This window comes from Ranitomeya variabilis, chromosome 6 (genome assembly GCF_051348905.1).
Source record: "Ranitomeya variabilis isolate aRanVar5 chromosome 6, aRanVar5.hap1, whole genome shotgun sequence".
Lineage (NCBI taxonomy): Eukaryota > Metazoa > Chordata > Amphibia > Anura > Dendrobatidae > Ranitomeya > Ranitomeya variabilis.
In genome coordinates this window covers 363,040,507-363,058,853 of record NC_135237.1, presented here as the reverse complement: position 1 = coordinate 363,058,853, position 18,347 = coordinate 363,040,507, and the positions used below count along the sequence as shown (strand labels likewise).

Below are 18,347 nucleotides of genomic sequence, written 5' to 3'. Positions count from 1 at the left end.
TGTATAGAGTGTGAGAAAAAAAAAAAAAAAAAAAGGGACAGACCACATTAAATAACATTACATGACAAACTGTACCTGGAGCATTGACAGAATCACTCCCTTAGTGCCAGGAAGGCGAGCGCGGATAGAGGCCGATCAGGTCCTGTGCGGACATATCAGATCTGGCCTCCACACTGCCAAACCAACACCAAAGTTAAAGGATGAAACTGGCTGCGGCACAGCTGCCTAATTAACTAGAGCCTGAGGCAGGGCAGGGCTGCTGTGTGTGTGTGCACAGCAGCCTATCAATCATAGTGAACCCAGACAGAATGGCGCATATGACCCAGCGTGCGCGGCAACAGTGGTGGTCAGCCACATACCAATACAGAAGCAAAAAGAGGGGATAAGCCAGCACTGCTGAAGGTCAAAACGCAATATCTAAAGTGCACATGCACATAATAAATTCTGACTGTATTTCAAATATGAGATATTTAGCAAATAATTGATCAATTCTTTGAGCTACCCCGCCACTTCACGGCAATCTCATAATGGGGCAGTCCTAACTCTAACTCTGCTGGCTTCTCTTCTTTTTGCTTCTGTATTGGTATGTGGCTGACCACCACTGTTGCCGCGCACGCTGGGTCATATGCGCCATTCTGTCTGGGTTCACTATGATTGATAGGCTGCTGTGCACACACACACAGCAGCCCTGCCCTGCCTCAGGCTCTAGTTAATTAGGCAGCTGTGCCTCAGCCAGTTTCATGCTTTAACTTTGGTGTTGGTTTGGCAGTGTGGGGGCCAGATCTGATATGTCCGCACAGGACCTGATCGGCCTCTATCCGCGCTCGCCGTCCTGGCACTAAGGGAGTGATTCTGTCAATGCTCCAGGTACAGTTTGTCATGTAATGTTATTTAATGTGGTCTGTCCTTTTTTTTTTTTCTCACTCTCAATACATTTAGGAGGCCGTAATGGCACAATGTAATAAAAAACGTAGACTTAGGACTGCCCCATTATGAGATTGCCGTGAAGTGGCGGGGTAGCTCAAAGAATTGATCAATTATTTGCTAAATATCTCATATTTGAAATACAGTCAGAATTTATTATGTGCATGTGCACTTTGGATATTGCGTTTTGACCTTCAGCAGTGCTGGCTTCTCTTCTTTTTGCTTACTTAGTTACATAGTTACAGACATTGTTATCAATGCTTACCTGTGCACATGTAACACCCCTTTAAGCTGCCTCATGGACAGGGTTTCCGGTTCCCCCTTCAATATGACACAGTGACTCCACCTGAATTTTGCTGGGAGCTCTAGAGGAATGCAAGAGGGTCTTCCTGTTCTGCCAGGGGTTGCCTTGGGAACCCATTGCCACGCTCTGTACATGCTCACAATAGATCACTTTAAAACAGCCTAACAGGTGTATTGTACAAGGGCTAAATGGTGTAAAAGGCAGGGGGCGTAACAAGAAACAGCAAACAGTTGATATCACACAAACACAGCAGATTTGGGAGACTCTCAAAGGTAAAGGATGTGCTTTGCAGCAGGCCTGGACTTTGTGATAGCATAGGGCAATTCATCAGGAGTACAACGGTACAGCGTTCTCCAATTCTCCCTATGCTGCTGGCCAACAGTTTAGGATGGGGGCGTGGCTTAGGCGCAGGTGATGTAGGTCGCAAAACGTGCAAGCTCCTGAGGTAACGCTCTAACACAACATATAATGCAACTTTTTTTGAAAATTTTTGCTTCCATTCATATTTACTTTTAGTCAGAAATTTATTGTGCACATTTTGAGACATTATTCGCCTTAATCAGATAATCCTAGGATTGTTTATCCTGTTTTGAAGATGACAGACTTAAAATGGCGTCATCAAACGGCTTGTCCCTGTGAGTGACTAATTTTCTGAGGTAAAACAAACTACAGGACTACAATTTTTCTTTTCAAACATGGTGTTTTTTTTCAGTAACCTCTATTGCTCTGCTGAAGACGTGTTAATTTCTATTAATAACACCACTGGAGTTTTTTTTTTTTGGATTGCCCCTGGCCATCTGGGGGGTTTACCCTTTTTTTGATCAAATTTGTACCAGGCACATCATCTTTGAGGGCCCTGTCATGGCCTGTCATAAGCGCTGGTGGTCCTGCATTTATTTCCTTCAGTGACGTCACCGCTAATCGGGCGGTGTGACAGACTACCAAGAAACATCTCCCTGGACATTCCTTAGGTGTGCCCCTACCCAACTGGGGTTTTTTTTTGCCCCCTTTTGACTATGTTTGGACCTGGTACACCGGGAGTGAGGATTCTGTGAGGGTCAGCTCCAGGCGCCATCTTCCTTCATTTGAGTGACGTTACAACTAATCGGGCGGCGTCACAAACTACAACGGAACACCTCCCAGGACCTTCCTTGGGTGTGCCCCTACCCTACCGAGGGGTTTTGCCCCCTTTTAACTGTATTTGCACCTAGCACACTGGGGTGAAGCTTCTACCACGGACCGCTTCAGGCACCATCTTCCTCCCCTTCAGTGATGTCATCGCTGCTTGCGATATTCTAGTAAGTGATCAAATTGCTTTGGAACCACTTCAGAAGACTTCCTTGGGGTTGCCCCTTGTGAACCGCAGGGTCTGGGATTTATTTTGCTTTTGTTTTCATTGGGCACACTGCCTGGGAAGATCCTGTCAAGGACCGTTGTTTCCATCTACTGGAGGCTGCAGAAGATTACAGCTGCTCTGTCTTTGCATAATATTGACTGATTGCTTGCTTGGTTTCATTGAGGGTGGGGAAGGGGTGGGTATTTTTATTGCCTGAACAGGTCTTTTTGGTACATTTCTTTTTAGCAGTTACTTTTAATAAAGTGGGAGTTGGTTGTGATTAACATGATAATTATAAAATATATATAAAAATAATAGAATAACTGAATATATTAAATACAATACAGATCAAATTAATACACATAAATAATTAATAATAATAATTATATAAAGCTTATAACAAATTTGTATTGTATATTTATATATCTACCTATTTACATATTAGGTATTATTTTGCTTTGCTTGGCACTTGCTCCCTCGGTTCTCCTTTTGGGGGTGGGGCTGTAATTGCCTAGTCAATTGATACTCATCTGATCACACTGTGGTGGGACCTTGTCTTACCTTCAATCACTTTTGTATAATACCGCTGGACACCATGAGTCATCTCACCTCTTAATTGCCTATGGCTAAATCTTCCGGTTCTTCTAGAGCTAAAAAACAAAATAAGGACCCACAAGCTAATTGTGGTTCTTCAAGGGACTCGGTTAATTTGCTGAGTCCAGTTAAGTCTCGTTCTCCTATTGAGAGAGAGCTCTCAGAGTCCTCTATCAAGGCCCTCTCTCGTTCCACATCCACGCCTAAAGCTTGCTTAGCAGAGCTCGGTGTGGAACTTCCCCCTTCACTCATTCCTACTGAGACCATGGACCTCTCTTCCTCTTCGAAGAGGAAGGGTTCCTCAAGTTGGGGGGAACGTGGTCCTCCATTACCAATTCTTCAGAAGAGGACTCTACTAATTACTCTCCCAATCCTAGTCCAAAAAAGTCCAAGTCAAGGACCGAGGAACCATCTGTGTCTTCCCTGTCTTGTACCTTTCATGATGCAACGTCACTTGAGGTGTGTATGAATACTTTAGTTGATAAACTTAGCTCCAGATTGCGTCTTGATATGGATAACCAGACAAAAATATTTCAGAAGACTCTCGATTTTTTCACTTCTCGGTTGGAAAACCATGAAGTTAGACTGGGAGAATTGGAAAATACACATGCACTGTCCCTAAAGGAACAGTCTGACTCTATGTCAGAGATTATTCAGTTGAAGCTTAAGTTGGCAGATCTAGAGGACAGATCCCATCGTAACAACATTAAAATTAGAGGTATATCTGAAGATATCTCGCCCATTAAGCTCCCTGAGTTTGCTAAAGAGATTTTTAGGAGAATGATTCCCAATCTTTCAGATACGGATCTCATTATAGATCATATCCATCGTCTTCCTAAGCCTCCTTCTGTCCCTAAAGAACTCCCTAGAGATGTTATCATGAAAATTTACTTTTATCATATTAAAGAGAAAATACAAAACCTGGTACAAGAAGGAGAGCCATTTTCTTGGTTTCCCTCTAATGCTCTAGTACTGTAAAGTTTAAAGTTTGTACTTTTCTTTGTCTATTTAGTCTTGGTAGTGATTTCTTTTTCTTGTTACTTTCCAGCCAGTGATTGCCTACTAACGCCAATTTTTTCTTTCTTTTTTCTCTCATGGTGCTTACTTTGGTTACCTATAATGTGAGGGGTCTTAATAGCCCAAATAGACCTTTTTCCTTTCAGAGGGAAATTAATAAATCTGTTGTGGATGTGGTGTGCCTGCAAGAGACTAAATTTAAAATACATTATCATCCTGCATTTGCCCTAAAAAATTACCCACATATTTTTGAAGCCTCGGGTCCCTCTAAAGGGGCAGGCGTTATGACCCTGATCAGAGACTCCTTGTCGTTTGAACTATTGGAGGAATTGGTTGATGTGAATGGTCTTTTTCATGTCCTTGTTTGCAAGTTAAATTCCCAAATTTACACAATTGTAAATATTTATGCTCCTAATAAGGGTCAAATTAAATTTTTAGATAAGTTGCTGAAAAAAATTGAACCACCTAAAAAGGCATTCTTTTACTTTTAAGAGACTTTAATTTGGTCCCTGATAATATACTTGATGCCTCATCCTCAAATAGGCTTAACTTCCCCTCCTTAAATAATTGGCTTTTTACTCACGAACTTTATGGCATCTTTAGATGTTTAAACTCCACTTCAAGGGAATACATGTATTTTTCTGACTCCCATTTGTCAGCTTCTCGCATTGATCTAATATTATCAGATGTGTTCTCCCTCCCTAGATTTTCCTCTGCATCCATTGGTAAATAATCCATTTCGGATTATGCCCCTGTCATTACCAAATTGATTGAAGGTCACTCTATTAATAATCAACCATTGTGGAAGTGTAATGCTTCTATTTTTCAAAATCCTACATACCATCAGGACATTTCTAGATCTCTTAACCTTTATTTTTCTGAGAATGTGTATGACTCTTCCAAGCCATTCCTCCAGTGGAATGCGCACAAGGCGGTTCTACATGGCACTCTCATTCATATTTCCTCCAGTATTAAAAATTTTAACCGCCAAAAGATTAAATGTTTACAAGCCTTGATAAAAGAGAAGGAGTTGGAGCTGGCATTCGCCAATAGCCCAACCCCTTGTTCCAAAACATTGACTGATTATCCCATCTTAGGAATGAATTGAGGGCCACAATTTTTTAATTTCATGACTCTGCGGTCAAACAATCAAAACTCAATCATTACATGTCCCTTAACAAGCCCACTTGTTTTATGTTCAATAAAATTAAAAAGGTTAGAATACGTACCCGAATACACAAGATCATTTCTCCTAAGGGCATTTCTCTCATCCACCCACAGGACATTGCAAATGAATTTGCACAATATTTCAATCAACTATATAATTTGCGGTCTGATCCCTCTCTTCCCATTCCAGGTGCGAGATCTATTGATGACTTTTTGTCTTCTGTCAATCTTCCACAACTTGATTCCATGGATGCAGACTTTTTGGCTGCTCCTTTTACTGCAGAAGAGATTGGTGACACAATAAAACAATTGAAATCTTATAAGGCCCCTGGTCCTGATGGTTATAGCAATAATTATTATAAATCATTCCGTGAAATTCTTGTCCCCCATTTAGTTCAAATTTTCAATGCCGCTGCGTCCGTTGGATCTTTCCCTAGGGAAAATTTGGATGTCGCAATTATACTTATTCCTAAGCCTCATACTAGTCCTGATCAAATAGTTAATTACCGTCCCATTTCATTAATTAATACTGATCTCAAAATTGATTCCAAAGTCTTAGCTAACCGCCTTAACCTTATTTTGCCCAAATTAATTTCCGTGGACCAGATTGGATTTATCAACCACCGGCAATCCATTGAAGGTACCAGGAGGCTGATAAATATTATTAAATTAATTAATTCCCAAAAAATTAACTCCACTTTAATTTCCCTTGATGCAGAGAAAGCATTTGATCGCTTAAATTGGACTTTCCTCAAATGTTCCCTACAAAAATTTGGCTTTGATTTAGACTTTATAAATAAAATTATGGCTTTATATTCCGATCCTCAGGCAAAAATTTATATTAATAATCACTTTTCTTCCCCATTTCCAATCTCTAATGGTACTCGGCAGGGTTGCCCCCTTTCTCCACTGCTTTTTGCTCAGACCATAGAGCCATTAGCCCAGCTCATTAGAGATAATCCCTCCATAGAAGGAGTTCGCACAGATTGTAAGGGATTTAAAATCAGTTTTTATGCTGATGATATTCTCCTGTCCCTTATCAATCCTTATCATTCTATTCCACACTTGCAAACCCTTCTTAAAAAAATTTCATTTTTTTCATATTTTAAAATAAACAAGTCCAAGTCGAACATTTTTCAATTTAACCTCACTGATACTCAAATCCGGAGTATAAAGGATGTTTCGCCCTGGGGTTCGGCGGAGACGGATATTGTTTATTTGGGTCTGAGGTTTTCTAGAAACCTTAGCTCCTTGATTCCCAGCAATTTGGATTCTCTAATTGCTTCCATTTCTAAAGAGTTTAGATTTTATGATGATAAAGTATTATCGTAGTGGGGAAAGTGCCTTATTGTAAAATGAATAATTCTTCCCAAGATTCTCTATTTCTTCAGGTCCCTTCCTTTACTTGTTTCTACTTCCTATTTGACCAGTTTGCAGGCACACCTCAATCTGTTTGTTTGGGGCAACAAGAGAGCTCGTATTGCCTCTAGTTAACTGTATAAACATAAATTGCGTGGAGGTATGGGTCTTCCTAATGTTTCGGCCTATTATTTCTCTAATTTAATTAAACAGAGTCTATATTGGTGGTCTGCAGATCATACACCTTCATGGGTGGAATTGGAATGATATTTTAATAGAAATTGTCCACCTTTTAATATTTTTATGAATTTATTCAGCTCTAAGTCTTTGCTTCGGTCTGATCATCCGATTTTTGTAGCTGTTCTTGCGGCATGGTGGGAATTTCTCAAAATTAAAAGCGGTTTTGCCAAGATGGAGCTTATGCTGAGACTTCCCTTCTCTTTTTTGGCTGCTGTTTTCTCGTTTGATCTGCATTCAATATGGGGTGACTGGGGAATCTCTAAACTACATGACATCTTTGATGGTAACAAGTTTGTGTCATTTACCCACATTAAAGATAGGTTTGGTGTTCCCTCATCGGCTTTTATGCAGTTTACTATTTTAAAGGATTTTTTTAGGCCACTGGTGACTGGTCGCCCTCCTTTATCAGAGCCGGCGATTAATATTTTATGCAACTCCGATCATAGCATATTTCGGTCTACTCAATATATCTACCAGTGGTTTAATAATGATTTCAAAATTATAAAATCCCCATACAAAAGCAAATTGGAATCTACTTTGAATCTTTCCGTAGCTCTAGATGATTGGGAACTGGCCATGTCCTTGACTTATTCTGCCACCATGTCCATGGCTCTTCATGAGTCTTATTTTAAGCTTATCTCTAGGTGGTATTATTCATCGTCTCGCTTAGCATTTATTCATCCTTCCAATTCCCCTATCTGCTGGAGGGATTGTGGACATTATGGTAGCCTTTCCCATTTGTTTTGGCTTTGTCCACATATTAGACCTTTTTGGGATGAAATCTCTTCTCTTATTTCTATTATATTAAAACGTTCTGATTTTTCTCTGTCTCCTCAGTTGGCCCTGCTCTCGTTGAATGCAGATCAATTGACTCCACCTTTTAGGAAACTTGTTATACACCTGCTTTTAGTTTCTAAGAATGCTATTGCTTTTTTTGGAAATCTTCTAAAGTACCCTCTTCACAAGAAATTATTGACAAACTGGCTTTGCGTAAATCCTATGAACAAAAATTGGCGTTACTGAATGGCTGCTTTCCTTCCTTTTTGAAAAAATGGTCTCACTGGCTGGAAATATTTCCATAAGAATTTACTGTATTTATTGTTTTGCTATTTTATATTATTCTATTTTTACGTTTATGCTTCATGAATGTTTCATGTCATTGCATTTATGTTAACCTTGCTCTTTCTATGTCTTGTTTTGGATGAAAATGTTAATAAAGTTGTTTGGAAAAACAGTTTAGGATGACACTTTTAATTTAAGTCGCAGCAAATACACTAACTCCTAGCACTCCTAACTAATAATAACCAACAAATGGCTGCATCAATGCAAATAATACAGCTGGCTTTCAGGAATCATTGGTGCATTTAGTAACTCAATAAGAGCAGAATTCCCTTCCCAAATGGTCCTATTATAAACTCCTTGCACATGGAACCACTAGTCACAACAATACCACCTTAGCAAGCAGTTCTGTTATAAACTTAACAGTGGAAACGCAAGTGTCAGCAGTTGCTTCTCACTCCTTGATACAGCAGATCTGGGGTCACAATGGTATCTCGCATGGGGCTGCAGCACTCAGATACCTGGGAACACATCTTGAGTAAGCCAGGTGGCAGTGGACACCTGGTAGCCTTTGCAGACATAGTTTTGCTCCAGGATTGTCTTCTCCCTTCACAAATTGAGCTGCTGGGTTGTCAGCACTCACTCTGTGACTCTGTTCTTTGCTCTCCAGAGTCAGGCTTTCACCAGTCTGCAATGGAAGATCACACACATGTCCTTGTGCCCAGATAGCGCTAATCAATCGCCTCCTCTTCTACTCTTCCAGGATGTAAAAAGGAGTAATGTCTCCTGGGAGTTGTAGTCCATGGCAGTGTTACTGCATCAAATGGTGTTACTGCATCAATCCAAAGAAGATCCCAATGGAGCAGATGCTGTTTTAGGGATCAGTCCTTCAATCTCATTACGCTACAATATTGGGCGGATATGGAAGCGAGTGCACCACCTAAGATAAGGCCGGGGTCACACTTGCGAGTGCAATGCGATAAAATCGCACGAGTCACTCGCCTCAATACCTGGCACTGCCGCCGACACTCGGGACCGAAGCGTGCAGCTGCACAGAAATACATGCAGTCCTAAGTGCCGGCGGCAGTGCCGGGTATAGAGGCGAGAGACTCGCGCGATTTTCTCGCATCTCACTCGCAAGTGTGACCCCGGCCTAATACTGATAAATAGTGTTGAGCGATACCGTCCGATACTTGAAAGTATCGGTATCGGAAAGTATCGGCCGATACCGGCAAAGTATCGGATCCAATCCGATACCGATACCCGATACCAATACAAGTCAATGGGACTCAAGTATCGGACGGTATTCCTGATGGTTCCCAGGGTCTGAAGGAGAGGAAACTCTCCTTCAGGCCCTGGGAACCATATAAATGTGTAAAAGAAAGAATTAAAATAAAAAATATCGCTATACTCACCTGTCCGACGCAGCCGGGACCTCAGCGAGGGAACCGGCAGCGTTGTTTGTTTAAAATTCGCGCTTTTACTTGGTTACGTGAATTCCCGGCTTGTGATTGGTCAGGGCGGCCATGTTGCCGGGACGCGGACCAATCACAGCAAGCCGTGACGAAATTACGTCACGGCTTGCTGTGATTGGTCCGCGTCCCGGCAACATGGCCGCCATTAACCAATCACAAGCCGTGACGTCACGGGAGGCTGGACTTGCGCACTTTTTAAAAAACGCGCGTGTCCAGCCTCCCGTGACGTCACGGCTTGTGATTGGTTAATGGCGTCCATGTTGCCGGGACGCGGACCAATCACAGCAAGCCGTGACGTAATTTCGTCACGGCTTGCTGTGATTGGTCCGCGTCCTGGCAACATGGCCGCCCTGACCAATCACAAGCCGGGACGTCACTGGAGGCTGGACACGCGCGTTTTTTAAAAAGTGCGCAAGTCCAGCCTCCCGTGACGTCACGGCTTGTGATTGGTTAATGGCGGCCATGTTGCCGGGACGCGGACCAATCACAGCAAGCCGTGACGTAATTTCGTCACGGCTTGCTGTGATTGGTCCGCGTCCCGGCAACATGGCGCCGTGACCAATCATAAGCCGGGACGTCACTGGAGGCTGGACACGCGCGCTTTTTAAAAAAACGCGCAAGTCCAGCCTCCCGTGACGTCACGGCTTGTGATTGGTTAATGGCGGCCATGTTGCCGGGACGCGGACCAATCACAGCAAGCCGTGACGTAATTTCGTCACGGCTTGCTGTGATTGGTCCGCGTCCCGGCAACATGGCCGCCCTGACCAATCACAAGCCGGGAATTCACGTAACCAAGTAAAAGCGCGAATTTTAAACAAACAACGCTGCCGGTTCCCTCGCTGAGGTCCAGGCTGCGTCGGACAGGTGAGTATAGCGATATTTTTTATTTTAATTCTTTCTTTTACACATTTTTACATTAATGTTGTTTCGATACCGATACCCGATATCACAAAAATATCGGATCTCGGTATCGGAAATTCCGATACAGCAAGTATCGGCCGATACCCGATACTTGCAGCATCGGAATGCTCAACACTACTGATAAAAGATCATGTGATTTCCAAGTAGTCAGTCCAGTAGAAAATTAATAATGAAACAGCAGGTATCCTTGTAAATGACATGAATCAGATGAAGTAAAGTGGATAAATCCAGGTGACAATGTACTTAAACTGATAAAACGGAATACAGTGAAGATCCACAATTTGACTTGATGCAATTATTTTTCAGTGTTTGGAAATGCAAACTAAAAGAATTTCTCATATGGTCATAAATAATGTTGATGTGGCTGAGCCTATATTGAAACAAATTAAAAGGTTTTATTGCAAGCATTTGGTAACAACTATTATTTGTTCATTTGTAATTAATTTAAGAATATTAATTATTGCAAAATATAATGCTTACTAATATCTAAACTTATAAAATATCCAGTGTTATGCTTCTAAAAGCAAATTATACAGTTTATGTCCTGCACAACCACGACTAGAGTGTGAGTAAACAGCATAGACATAATGGATGCATGCTCCCTCTTGTGGTTATTTATGAGCACTGCATCATAATCTCCAAAGGAGGATGAATGCCTTGCGGATTAAAATTAGGAATGCAAAAGAATAATCGAATAAAGCTAAAACAAATACTGCACAAATCATTTAACCAATAAAGTATACTTTAACAGACACATCATTATATTTGTAAAATAATTTATATAGCACATTCAACAAAGATCGTTAAATAGCTGTTTCGTGATTTGATACAGTAACTGATACATTGTTTTTCTCAATATTAAAGAATAGGCAGTATCTATTGCAAAGCTATGAATTTATAAGCATGAATATGCAATTTAATAGTCAAGAATAGTGTTGAAAATAGGCAATCAACAAGTCTTTTTTTTACCCAAAAATTGACTATGTAGCTTACTGTTGGTCTTACTTTTTATGCATTTGATGCAGTATTAAACACGAACATACAAGTACTGTTATTCTGCCAACTTCTCTCATACCTGAAATGAAAGCTTTTTAGGAACTTTAATGATGTGGCAGTCTAGTTGATGAAGAGGGCTGACTGCTGCTTATGGACTTGGTTCTGGCAGCTGATACTGTCCACTGTAAAAGAGACAGCCAAACCTATTAAATAGCCTAGAAGAGACTCTACTTGTTAAATCAGCATTTGACATTTGTACTGTATAGAAAAATGAGAATAAGGCTATGAAATATTTAAAGTGGTAAGCAGAACTTTTGGTCATACTAGGTTAACTAAAAGCACAATTTTGCTTTAGGTTTACATTTTATTGGGTGTCTTAAATAGACTGAAATGAAACGGTTGCAGGATATGAACTGCCGAATATTACAACCGCAGACATTTTAATAAGGTTATCAGGCATTAAAACTGTAAGAAGTCTGCTTCAGATGTCTCAGTTCTGACCTTTTGTCAATCTTGCTTTCATACAAAGCACTTCTTAATTTCATTATATATAAGTAACATTTCTTAAAAACTTTAAATGTAAAAGCAATTTTCTATAGTTTTTAATTCAAGATGCTTTACTTTTTTAAAATGGTCAGAAAACATTGATGCTTCTATTTGTTAAGAGAAGAATCCTCATGAACTTCAGTAATGTTTGGATAACACACAAAAAAACAGCATAGACCCTACAACAAGTAAATGAGTAAATAGTAATGGTACATGTAAATAACATAGGCTACATAGTTAATACTATTTTGAATTAAGACGCATAAAAGTCATCCCTCCACATCACGGTGTACCCATCGAGACGGTCCTAACCTGTCTAGCATTAAAACCTTACCATGTGTCATATGATGTCAATGAGAATAAGGGCAGAGCAAGATAGCACCCTGAATAAGACACCCGTCCATTGGAAGCTATGGGGATGGAATAACTAGCTCAGAAAAGGGTAGCCATGCCCGTGTTTGTACAGAATACAAAAAAAATCAGCAAAACCAAAAACCTGTGCCAGAAAATAAGCTGGTGTAAGAGTAGGTTCAAACTGTGGCCATTTCACTGATAACCCCCCCAAAAAAACAAACAAAAAAAAACCAAAATGAGCACCGACCCTACAAGTAAATGAGAAATTAGTAATGGTAAATGTAACGCTATTTCTGGATATCTAAAGACACAAATTGAAAAAAGTTATTATCTCCGGACTTCTCAACAATAAGGGTGCTTTCAAATTGTGTTTAAGCACATGTTCATTGTCTCATGTCAGGTATTACATCCAAACCCCCTGCAAAATGGGATTTGGACGTATGCTTCGACAGAGCCATAGACTATAATGGTGCCAACAGAGTGAACGTGTTCTCTGTTGTGCATTATTTTCTGACGTGTATGCCTACTGGAGGTAGTCACTCTAAAATAGTAGACTGCCTCAGAGTGTCCACCTTCTGTAGGTGTATGCCCCCCAAAATGATGCATGGCAGAGAGTACGTTCGCTCTGTCAGAACCATTATAGTCTATGGCCCCATTGGCGCATACACCCAAATTCCGTTTTGCGAGGGGTTTGGACATAGGCCAAACCAGGCCACTGAACAGGTGTGAAAGCACCCTTAACTAGTAAACCATTTGTATGTTTGCATTCTAATGCATTCCCTGGACTCCTAGGCTATTTTTCTTGTTCAAAAACTTATCTAGAAAAGAAATACCAAAAATAAGAAGTAATATATAAAAAATCCTGAATACTAAACATGTATAATTCTTATACTCAAAAGACGTTATATTAAAAAAGAATGTATGTAATAAATTTTACTAGATAATTAATCACACAAAACATAATTGAAATGCATGATTGCACAACACATGATGAAAAAAACGAAATCTAAAAATATGTATGAATAAAAATATACACATATATATGTGAGGGGAACGGGGTGTGCAGAATGAAATATAATGCTTACATAGGATGTTTTGATTTTTATATTAGGTACATATATGTAATGCATCCCCTATTATGATATTTCATTCTGCACACCCCGTCCCCTCACACGTATACAGGTGCTTCTGATAAAATTAGAATATTATCAAAAAGTTAATTTATTTCAGTTCTTCAAAACAAAAAGTGAAACTCATATATTATTTAGTCATTACAAACTGAGTGATCTATTTCAAGTGTTTATTTCTGTTAATGTTGATAATTATGGCTTACAGCCAATGAAAACCCAAAAGTTATTATCTCAGTAAATTAGAATAATTAACAAAAACATCTGCAAAGACTTCCTAAGCATTTAACACTAGGACTACTGGACTCGTGACCCCGCCTAGAACTACTGAAAGGAGTCATTTTGACTCCTTGCTTGTTTTCGTTTATTTTTAGAGTTTCATTTGTGGTTATTTATTAATAATTATATTTTTTGTAATGTATTATTATTGTGAGATCCAACAGTAATGCTTTTGATTGTTTTTTTTCTGCTTTTCTTATTTTTCTACAGAAAATAACAATAATTATAATAGACGTTTTTCAAACATTTTTTTTTATTCAAGTGCACACATATAAACAACAACTGAAGAACAAAAAGCAGAGAAAATGTAGGTGGAGGAGCATAAAAATGAAAATATGGCGCAGAATTCACCTTCTAAACATTTGGTGTTTCGCATTTTAGGCATTGCCTTTGATTTATGGCAGTACATTGCCCACACAAAGACTTACCACAAGTCTTACAATTGCCGACAGATCTATTTTTCTTGCACTTTTCTTTGATCTGGCAAAATTTTGTTTGAACCATCACTTCTGAACATGTAGAAACTTGGGACGTGGAACCCTTTTCCCTATCTGTGACATAAGGACCACTCAACTCTCTCACAAGCGTTTGCAAAAATGCCTTGCGTGACATTTTTTGGTGGGTTATCTCCTTGAATATTATACATGCATTTATACCCGCAAAGTCTAAGGCATTTTCAAATGCATGAACAGGCCATCTCCTTGTGGATGTTCGTGTGGTTTATTTTCGTGCCATCTGATCCACTACATCTACTCCATATTTTGTTTCATTGTAAAACTTTACCGTTTCTGGAGTTTTTTTAGCGGAATCAGACGCAACAACAACAACATCTGGATGGACGGAACTCAAAATGACAACATTTTTGTTGGGCTTTCCTTGATATACTGTAAGTGTAAAATTGTCTTCATTTCTAAACACTTTAGTGTTGTACAATTCCTCTTTCATGGATTTTATTTATTTAAGCACTTCTCGCCTTATCTTATTCAGTGTTCCCACGATGGTTGTTCCTTTGCTTTTTAGCTGTTTAGCTAATTTTACTGAAGTAAAATAATTATCGGTTGTAACATTGCGACCTTTTTTCAAAAACGGGTCCAATAACTTCATTACCACATGGTCAGCTAAATGGTCCTCAGCACGGCGTGTGTCATCTTTGCCTAGATAAGGGAAGCCATTTGCCAGATATTTGCTCTCCTTATCAACAGCTAGCCAATATTTGTGGCCATATTTATCTGGTTTGGAAGGCATGTACTGCGTGAATGGCCACCTAGTTTTGCTTGGGAAAAGTTGCTCATCCACCGTTATGTATGGGCCAGGTTTGTAACACGCAATACAATTTGCAATAAACCTGTCCCACACAGTAGAAAATAGAGCAAACTTGTCCGTTTGCAGTCTCTCCGATTGAGTAGATTTCTCATCAAATCTGAGAAACCTCATAATTTCAACAAAGCGGTCCCTAGTAGTGTTGAGCGATACCGTCCGATACTTGAAAGTATCGGTATCGGAAAGTATCGGCCGATACCGGCAAAGTATCGGATCTAATCCGATACCGATACCCGATACCAATACAAGTCAATGGGACTCATGTATCGGACGGTATTCCTGATGGTTCCCAGGGTCTGAAGGAGAGGAAACTCTCCTTCAGGCCCTGGGAACCATATTAATGTGTAAAATAAAGAATTAAAATAAAAAATATTGCTATACTCACCTCTCCGACGCAGCCTGGACCTCACCGAGGGAACCGGCAGCGTTGTTTGCTTAAAATGCGCGCGTTTCCTTCCTTCCGTGACGTCACGGCTTCTGATTGGTCACGTGCCACCCATGTGGCCGCGACGCGACCAATCACAGCAAGCCGTGACGTAATTTTGAGGTCCTGGATGCCTAATTCTAGGCATTCAGGATTTTAAAATTACGTTCCGGCTTGTGATTGGTCGCGTCGCGGTCACATGGGCGACGCGACCAATCACAAGCCGTGACGTCACGGGAGGCAGGAGACGCGCGCATTTTTAAAATTACGTCACGGCTTGTGATTGGTTGCGTGCCGCCCATGTGGCCGCGACGCGACCAATCACAGCAAGCCGTGACGTAATTTCAGGTCCTGAATGCAGAAATAGGCATTCAGGACCTGAAATTACGTCACGGCTTGCTGTGATTGGTCGCGTCGCGGCCACATGGGCGGCACGCAACCAATCACAAGCCGTGACGTAATTTTAAAAATGCGCGCGTCTCCTGCCTCCCGTGACGTCACGGCTTGTGATTGGTCGCGTCGCCCATGTGACCGCGACGCGACCAATCACAAGCCGAAACGTAATTTTAAAATCCTGAATGCCTAGAATTAGGCATCCAGGACCTCAAAATTACGTCACGGCTTGCTGTGATTGGTCGCGTCGCGGCCACATGGGCGGCACGCAACCAATCAGAAGCCGTGACGTCACGGAAGGAAGTAAACGCGCGCATTTTAAGCAAAGAACGCTGCCGGTTCCCTCGGTGAGGTCCAGGCTGCGTCGGAGAGGTGAGTATAGCAATATTTTTTATTTTAATTCTTTATTTTACACATTAATGTTGTATTTTACACATTAATGTTGTTTCGATACCGATACCCGATACCACAAAAGTATCGGATCTCGGTATCGGAATTCCGATACCCGCAAGTATCGGCCGATACCCGATACTTGCGGTATTGGAATGCTCAACACTAGTCCCTAGACATTGTCGCTTTGCAAAACAGTATTCCCCAGTCATTACACCAAATACTGCTAATCGAGTGACGGCTCGTGCCAGATATTCCACGAGCATCGAATATCGCAATGAATGCATCTAGCTCCTCATCAGATAGAGTAAACTGTAAATTATTGTTCCTGCATGCTTCTGCAAGCGTACAGTTCTTTATATGTGTCAATATATATGAATCAAAAAATAAACGCCATGCGCTCAAAGGACTATCGACAATGATATTTCTTCTGGCGTATCCTGTAGGGCCAGGTGCTTCTCGAAGAATATTTTGGCTGTCACGCCTACCAGGCAAGTGTTGTCCAATTTCAACAGGTTTCCATTGAATACCATCCGCTGAAACTAGTATTCCTTCAGATTCGCCTTCTCTGGTGTTTGTTGTTGCATTACCTTCGCCGCCATCGTTATCTGTTGTTCTTTCATTTCTGGGACGTTTTGCTGATTTTTTCTGTCCACGACCAGGAGGATGGTCACGAGGCAACATAACTGCATGAGCCCGATCCCCAGTTGATGTGCTTGGAATATCTGGAAAAAAGTTGATGAATATTTAGAATTTTTGTTTTGTAAGGGTCCGTGCACACTGGCTGGATTAGCGGCGGAATATCCGACCGGATATTCTCACCACAATCCGGCCCGTACCTGCCCGCTCAGGTACAGAGCGGAGTTTCATACCTGAAGCTCCGCTCCGAACCCCGGGCTGGAGCCGCTGTCTAGGACGGAGCCGTGCTCGAACGTAAGCAAGCGCTGCTCTGTCCCTGACAGCGGCTCCAGCCCGGGGTTTGGAGCGGAGCTTCAGGCATGAGCGGGCAGGTACGGCCTGTATTGCAGCAAGAATATCCAGATGGCTATTCAGCCAGAATTCTGCTAGTGTGCACAGGCCCTAACTCAGTGTGTGGAAGAACAAATAAATACACATAACTACTTACCTTCTGGATTTGTTCCTTCTGAGTCTTCAGATTCACTTGATATGTTCTGAGGAATGAAATCTTCATCACTGTCAGAATCAAATACATGTTCCTGCAATTCGGATTCCGATTCATCCTCCGGTATGGATTGCAAAGTAGCCAGAATATCCTGAGGCTTTATCAAACGTCTTCTCTCCATATTCCTCACAAATTCCATAATTCTATATAGTTCCCTGCTGAAAAATAGAAATGAAATGAAAACTAAAAGAAATAATAACTGTTCTGCCACCTTCAAAAGTAGGTGGGCTGAATCAGTTGACAGACAGCTAAACTATTTCATAACAATTCATACCTGTATGAGTCTTCAGAGCTCGTATGTCTGCGTCTGTTCTCTTTGTCTCTTCAGCTGAACTGAAAGTAAAGTTACTATCCAGAATACTGTCTCCTGCTAGGACCTTAGAAAAACACCACCCTTCATTAGCATAAGATAAGAGCCTAGAGTAAACAAGCTATTTTGTTCAGCATTACACAGTAATACAAGCAGGTAAAACACAAGAAAAATGTGAAAAGTTGACATGTAAATTGAACTACATCTATATGAACATCAGGGTAAATAAGACAGAGTGAAAAAAATATGCACAAAACTTTATAGCAACATTTAGTGACAAAAGGACCTCAAAATATAGTAGTTCTTGGTAAATTTTGAAAAAAACGCGCAAATTTTTTACCAAAATTATTTATTCTCACAAAATCTTTTTTCACATCATATTTGAGGAAAAGTCACCGAGTTTCAAGCCGGAATTCTGAAAAATGTAGTCACAGAAGAGAAATAAAAAACGAAAAGAGTCAAAATGACTCCATCAGTAGTTCTAGTGTTAAAATGGTCCCTTAGTCTGTTTCAGTAGGCTCCACAATCATGGGAAGACTACTGACTTGACAGATATCAAAAAGGCAGTCATTGACACACTCCACAAGGATGGTAAGCCACAAAAGGTAATTGCTAAAGAAGCTTGCTGT

General features: G+C 40.7%; 1 long non-coding RNA gene across 1 annotated transcript; it reads right to left on the bottom strand.

Annotated features, from left to right (window-relative positions):
* Positions 1–16,661: 16,661 nt before the first annotated feature.
* Positions 16,662–17,875, bottom strand: LOC143781178 (uncharacterized). Its single transcript, XR_013216605.1, has 3 exons — positions 17,683–17,875; positions 17,352–17,566; positions 16,662–16,950 (listed from the first exon to the last, which is right to left on the bottom strand). It is a non-coding gene; the product is annotated as an uncharacterized LOC143781178 (long non-coding RNA).
* Positions 17,876–18,347: the final 472 nt, after the last annotated feature.